The sequence below is a fragment of the Engystomops pustulosus genome, chromosome 8 (assembly GCF_040894005.1).
Source record: "Engystomops pustulosus chromosome 8, aEngPut4.maternal, whole genome shotgun sequence".
Taxonomy (NCBI): domain Eukaryota; kingdom Metazoa; phylum Chordata; class Amphibia; order Anura; family Leptodactylidae; genus Engystomops; species Engystomops pustulosus.
Window position 1 is genome coordinate 30,085,527 of NC_092418.1, and position 7,221 is coordinate 30,092,747.

The window sequence follows — 7,221 nt, forward strand, 5'->3', positions numbered from 1 at the left end:
CTATTCTGCCTTGTAATCGCATTGTGGTGTGATCAGAGATTTGCTTCTATGTGATCCATAACCTTGAAAACTCAAGAATTGAGTTGCTCCAAAGAGGTAAGTGAGATTTTGGATCCAATAGAACAAATATTTGATTCACCAATGAAATTCACCAATCTCCTCATTAGTCCCTTTTTGGCCAAGGTTCCTCTAATGGATCCTACCATGTAACCCAAAAATGTATGTCCTTTGGGTCCTTTACCAATATGCATCTAGTAATAGTTCTGCTCCGCTTTCTTGATATGTAAAGTGAAGCCTCCTGTCTTTCACCTCATCAGCCAGAGATTCCTCTCCATAAAATGGCCTCAGATGGAGGGTCATGTGATCTTATCTATCCAAAAACAATCGCCCTTCCAGGACCTTAGGATAGCATTCATGAATATAAGATTAAGGTCCTGGCAGGGCGATTACTCATGGACAGTTAGAGATCACATGACCCTCCATCTGCGGCCATTTTAAGGATAGGAATCTCTGGCTGATGAGGTAAAAGACAGGAGACATCACTTTACATATCAGGAAAGCGGAGCAGAACTATTAATAGATGTATATTGGTAAATTGACTTATGTCCTGCCCCCACACTTACACACTAATTACAAAAATCATGAGGTAAAGTGGCCAACCCCTCTAACACATTTTTTTGAGGATTTTTTTGGATCAGTCATCACTAAATTGAGACTCTTTTTTTAGTAATCGGTGTTAATCTGCGGCATAGCCCAAATAAGTAGAGGGGGCTTAAAGGATGAATACTAGAGGAACCCATTAGTCATAATTACCAGAAGAAGGGGTATAGATATAGGGAGTGTTGGGGTAGCAGTTACTACTGGATCCAGAAACCTAAAGGTCCAAAGTCTGATCTAACAAATTAGAAGATACCAGTATTATAAAGGGAACATGATAGGTAGATCCAATTACAGATTGTACCTTGTGGGCCGGAGTTGCAACTTATAGTAAGCCTGATTTAGGGGTGCGGTGGGTCCACACCGGCCGCCTAAACAAATCGATTTTTTAGGAAAATCTCCCACTTTTTGGATCAAAAAGTTTTGGCCCACATATCACCAGAGGCATTCCTGCCTCCGAGTAAAATAAGAGAATATTTTGGATCATTATTGGTCAAACCTGATGGCAAATATTAAAAGTAATTTGGCTACAGGAGATACTTGTGGGTTTTATATTCTTGTGTAGAATCTTTCCCTCTTACTCATTCCTCTCCTGCTCTCGCACATAGATAATTCAGTAGAATCATTCCTATTCTGCCGGCAGTCGCGTTCCCCTTCCCTCAGTGAGAAGAACTTATGTTTTTCTTTGTGACTATTGCCGGCACTTTGGGAATTCGGGAGCATCTGATGTTTGTCACCAGCTCCACTATGTGTATAAATGTCGGGAGGAGATGGAAATTCATTGTGTTCTTTTATCCCCTTTTCTTCTACCGGTTTTATCTTCCCTCTACAAAGATCAATCCCGATTTTGTAAATGAAATATAAGTGATGCTTGAAGGTCCAGACCAATGCAGAAAGATGATAGAAAATATGTAGAACGCTTTAACTCACAGTCCTCAGAAGATTTGGAAGGATTTTTTATTTCCCACTAAGTTACATTTTTGATTATTCACCTTATTTTGGAAGCCAAAAATGTAAATTATTTATTATAAGGGTTTGCATTGTTGTAGATAATTTTGCATAATTCATTTATACTTATCTTCTTCAGGCTCAAAAATAAAATTAATTATTATAAAGCAAAGGAGAGGAGAGTATTAAACTGCTGTGCTGTGTGCTGTGAGAGAGGAGCAGTAATGATAAAGATGATTGGTCACAGCCCACAGGACAGCTCTTACATCACACAAGGAAGAACTCATCACAGTCATAGAGAACACTCAGCACAGTTATAGAGAGCACTCATCACAGTTATAGAGAACACTCATCACAGTTATAGAGAACAATCTACACAGTTATAGAGAACAATCTACACAGTTATAGAGAGCACTCATCACAGTTATCGAGAGCACTCATCACAGTTATCGAGAGCATTCATCACAGTTATCAAGAGCACTCTGCACAGTTATAGAGAACTCTCAGCACAGTTATCGAGAGCAGTCCACACAGTTATAGAGAACAATCAGAACCATTATATAGAACACTCTACACAGTTATTGGGAGCATTCATCACAGTTATAGAGAACACTCAGCACAGTTATGGAGAACACGCAGCACAGTTATGGAGAACACTCAGCACAGTTATGGAGAACACTCAGCACAGTTATGGAGAACACTCAGCACAGTTATGGAGAACACTCAGCACAATTATAGAGAACAATCAGAATTATTAGAGAATACTCATCATAGTTATAGAGAGGATAGATTTAAAGCAGGATGTGCACATTAAACATATATAAAATATAACTTTTAATCTGTATCAATAAAAAAATCAGCAATCAAGAAAAAGTGCAATATCGACTAACCAGTCACCAGAACTGGATAAAAAGAGGCCACATGTCACTAAATGTCAGAACTATCTGATGTTTACAAGTTCAGATATGCAAGTGACATATTCCCCCTTGTTGCAAACCTTGAAAGTATCACAAGACAACATTCACAAACTCCTATCAGGGAATCAACAGCAAGGAACAGCAGGAAGAAAAATAGATTGGATCTCACCAGTCTTCTGTGTGTAGGTTCCGGATCCGATTGGGAAACAATACAGGTATGTAGGGCCTATCATACCCTATAAATAGTCTTGTTGCCTGGTGACCCAAGTGCTCCTGTCCTGACAAGGACTGTCCCAAGCTGTCCCTTACAGCTATTAGTCCCTAATCAAAAATGTTTATACAGTCCCTACGCGTTTCATGTATCATTAGATACAATCATCAGGGGAAATACAAAACTCTTAATCCCTATCTGTATTTGAAGCTGTATCTCCTATGCTTTACTAGATAGGGAGCTAGATGGAGACAGAAACGAGCAATGGCTCATATACTTATTAAACAGAAAGCAGCTATAGGGGAGTAGAAACGAGCAGTGGCTCGTATCCTAGATGTTAGTCCAGCATGGTAACTAGATTAAATGGCGTGGGCGCCATATTTTGGTATACTTACCATATTTAAAGCCGACTGCATCCTCCCACATGGCGGATCAGGATCCTGTTTGGCCGGGATCGCGATCGCGTCATAAAGTGGGAGGAGTTGCGATCGGGTCATAAAGTGGGAGGAGTCACACATAGAAGGGGGTTCTTTCCCCCGTGTTATCATGATGAGTCCTCCTTTTATAGTTATAGAGAGCACTCAGCACAGTTATAGAGAGCACTCAGCACAGTTATAGAGAGCACTCAGCACAGTTATAGAGAACAATCAGAATCATTATAGAGAATACTCATCACAGTTATAGAGAGCACTCATCATAGTTATAGAGAGCACTCATCACAGTTATAGAGAGCACTTATCACAGTTATAGAGAGCACTCAGCACAGTTATAGAGAACAATCAGAATCATTATAGAGAATACTCATCACAGTTATAGAGAGCACTCATCATAGTTATAGAGAGCACTCATCACAGTTATAGAGAGCACTTATCACAGTTATAGAGAGCACTCAGCACAGTTATAGAGAACACTCAGCACAGTTATAGAGAACACTCAGCACAGTTATAGAGAACACTCAGCACAATTATAGAGAACAATCAGAACCATTATAGAGAACACTCTTCACCGTTATAGAGAGCATTCAACATTATTACAGAGATAGAGAACACTCAGCACAGCTATAGAGAAAACTCCACAATTATAGAGAACAATCAGAATCATTATAAAGAATACTCATCACAGTTATAGAGAGCACTCATCATTGTTATAGAGAGAACTCATCACAGTTATAGAGAGCACTTAACACAGTTATAGAGAGCAGTCAGCACATTTATAGAGAGCACTCATCACAGTTATAGAGAGCACTCAGCACAGTTATAGAGAGCACTCAGCACAGTTATAGAGAACACTCCACACAGTTATAGAGAACACTCAGCACAGTCATAGAGAACACTCAGCACAGTTATAGAGAGCCCCCACAGAATTATAGAGAGCACTCAACAGAATTATAGAGAATACTCATCACAGCTATGGAGAACACTCACCACAATTATAGAAAACACTCAGCACAATTACAGAGAACACTCAGAATAATTATAGAGAGCACTCAGCACTGTTATAGAGAACAGTCACCATTGTTATAGAGAGCACTCACCACAGTTATAGAGAGCACTCAACACTGTTATAGAGAATACTCTGCACATTTATAGAGAGCACTCTGCACAGTTATAGAGAGCAATCTCCACAGTTATAGAGAACACTCTGCACAGTTATAGAGAGCACTCAGCACAGTTATAGAGAACACTCATCACAGTTATAGAGAACACTCAGCACAGTTATAGAGAACACTCATCACAGTTATAGAGAACACTCTGCACAGTTATAGAGAGCACTCAGCACAGTTATAGAGAACACTCAGCACAGTTATAGAGAACACTCATCACAGTTATAGAGAGCACTCATCACAGTTATAGAGAGCACTCAGCACAGTTATAGAGAACACTCATCACAGTTATAGAGAGCATTCATCACAGTTAAAGAGAGCATTCATCACAGTTATAGAGAGCACTCATCACAGTTATAGAGAGCACTCTGCACAGTTATAGAGAACACTCTGCACAGTTATAGAGAGCACTCATCACAGTTATAGAGAACACTCATCACAGTTATAGAGAACACTCAGCACAAATAAAGAGGACAATCAGCACAACTATGGAAAACAATTATAGAGAGCACTCAACAGAATTATAGAGAATACTCAGCACAGTTGTAGAGAGTACCCAGCACAGCTATAGAGAACACTCATACCTTATTCCAATGATTATTGGAAAATAATATTTCTCAGTTATTGACATTTTGTATACTCTACACTACATTCTACTATACTCTGTGCTGTACTACAAATAGGGAATTGATTCCTTAAAATGGTCTGTCAAGAGCTGTCACAAAATAGTTGGGTGAGAATTAGGTTGTTCCACTTTCACAAAACATAATAATGTATATACTTGTATAAGATCCTTAAGTCTTCCTACAAATCTTGGAACCATAAATTATACAGGACTGTTTTCCTATATATTCTGGAATTTATTAATAATAACAAAAGGACACAAAAGAATAAAGCTGTTATCATGAAATATGATGATTATAAAAGCTGCTTCTGTTATATGAAATCCATGGAACGAAATTGTCATTTAATGGTATAAAGACACCAGTGAGGCTTCTATCATGTCTATTGTCAGGAATTTATCTTCTACTGCGACCTATCTATGACATTGCTTTCCCTAAACTTATTTTTAGAGCAGTGCTAGTATTCTCTCTGTGGGATCTGCTTCTAAGAACTAGTCTATTGTAATGAAATCTTCTACTCATCAGTATATAGTGTGACCCCTTTGTATTAATTCTTCTGGGTACAGTTATACACAGTTATTAAAGGGAACTCGGCAGGGAGGTTGTTCCAAACATCTTGAACTAAGCCCAGATCTTCTGTGGATGTTGGGTTACTCCGATCCATCATGTAATTCCAGACTAGATAATGTTGAATTCGGGACTCTGTGGGTTCCCTGCTATTCTTTACACTATAGATGGTTCTTGATGACATTGGGGGGATATTTGGGATAATTGTCCTGCCGCAGCACACATAGTTTTGAAAGCATTCTTACTTTTTACACATCTACCTAAAATGTTTGAATGTTTCTATATGACTTAGTACCCCTAAATATGGTGTAATATTTGATATTGGAAAAGAGTATCTCTGACCCCTATCCACACTTCAGAAGCAGAGGTTCAACAACTATGAGGTGAGTTGAGCCTCTTGCCTCAGGCAGCACCACCTGCAGCAAGATAGGGGGCAGTATCAGGGGTCCGGTCACTTGCTATAAAGCAGGACCTGACACTTACAAATAATATCTGTTCACACCCAATGTCAGCACGGGTGTGATATGCTGCATGAAAAAAGCCGCTTGCTAGAGAAAAAAAAATAGGATGGGGTGGAGGTGGGAGAGTTTAGGTTCAGAAGCCTAAAGTCTTTATCATATATATATATATATATATATATATATATATATATATATATATTTGCATTGCCTCAATTCAGCTCAGTACATATGGCCATGACATAGCTTATTAGCATTATCTATGGAGCTTTTGTATGTACGATGCTCAGTTTTGAGATGGTTAATGTATGGCGATAAATGTGCATTCACACTGAATACTGAAGAGGTGGTGAATCCCATTATAAATACATCTGTATGTTCTCACCTTGTACATGAGAATCCTGCTTTTGCACATCACTGTGAGCATGAAATCACACTTACCGAGGAATACCATCACTACACCATGAATCTGCATGCCGAAAGTGAAGCTTTCATCAGAATGATGGGAAAAAAGGGAATTTACAAAACCCCTATTAGCAATATTCAGGACACTTTATTGTAACATTTATTTATAAATCATGTTTCTTGGCGCCCTAAGAGCAGGACTGTAACTGCTGCTGCACTTATATCCTGCATGTGTCGCTTCCCCGCTGAGGTCCACCGCAGTTCACCATCTTCTTTCTGGTGTATGTGAGTGCATTGTCTTGCGACACAATTTGAATTTTAAATCCCGCGCTCAGTCCAAATCAGTTGGGCTAACCAGCGGCCATGCCTCCCCCGATTTGTGTCGCATGAAAGTCAGCGCCAAAATCTGATCGCATGCGCCAAACCCCTGTTAAATGCGCCGCAAATTGGAAATAGTCAGAAAACCCAACGGAAATGCGGTCAGCGGACCCTTAGTAAATGTGCGCCAATGTGTGGCATGTGCCAAGTTAGGTGCCTCTAGGTCACTGCTGTCCTGCTACATTATGACTAGAACAGGAACTTGCCACCGATGCTCCTGCGACCCATATCGCATGGTTAATCCGTGCCCCTCCCTCCCCGCCAGCGCGGCGTCCATGCCACTATGCTGTCCCTGTTTCTGTTCCGCCTCCGGCGGCTGTGTGCTCGCGTCCCCTGGCTTGCAGAGATTTAAAGGGTCAGCACACCGCTGATTGGTGCTGGACATTCCAGGATATCATCAAAAGCCGGCCTCTTCCAGCATTCCCTGACGGATATTCGTGCTCTTTGCCGTTGA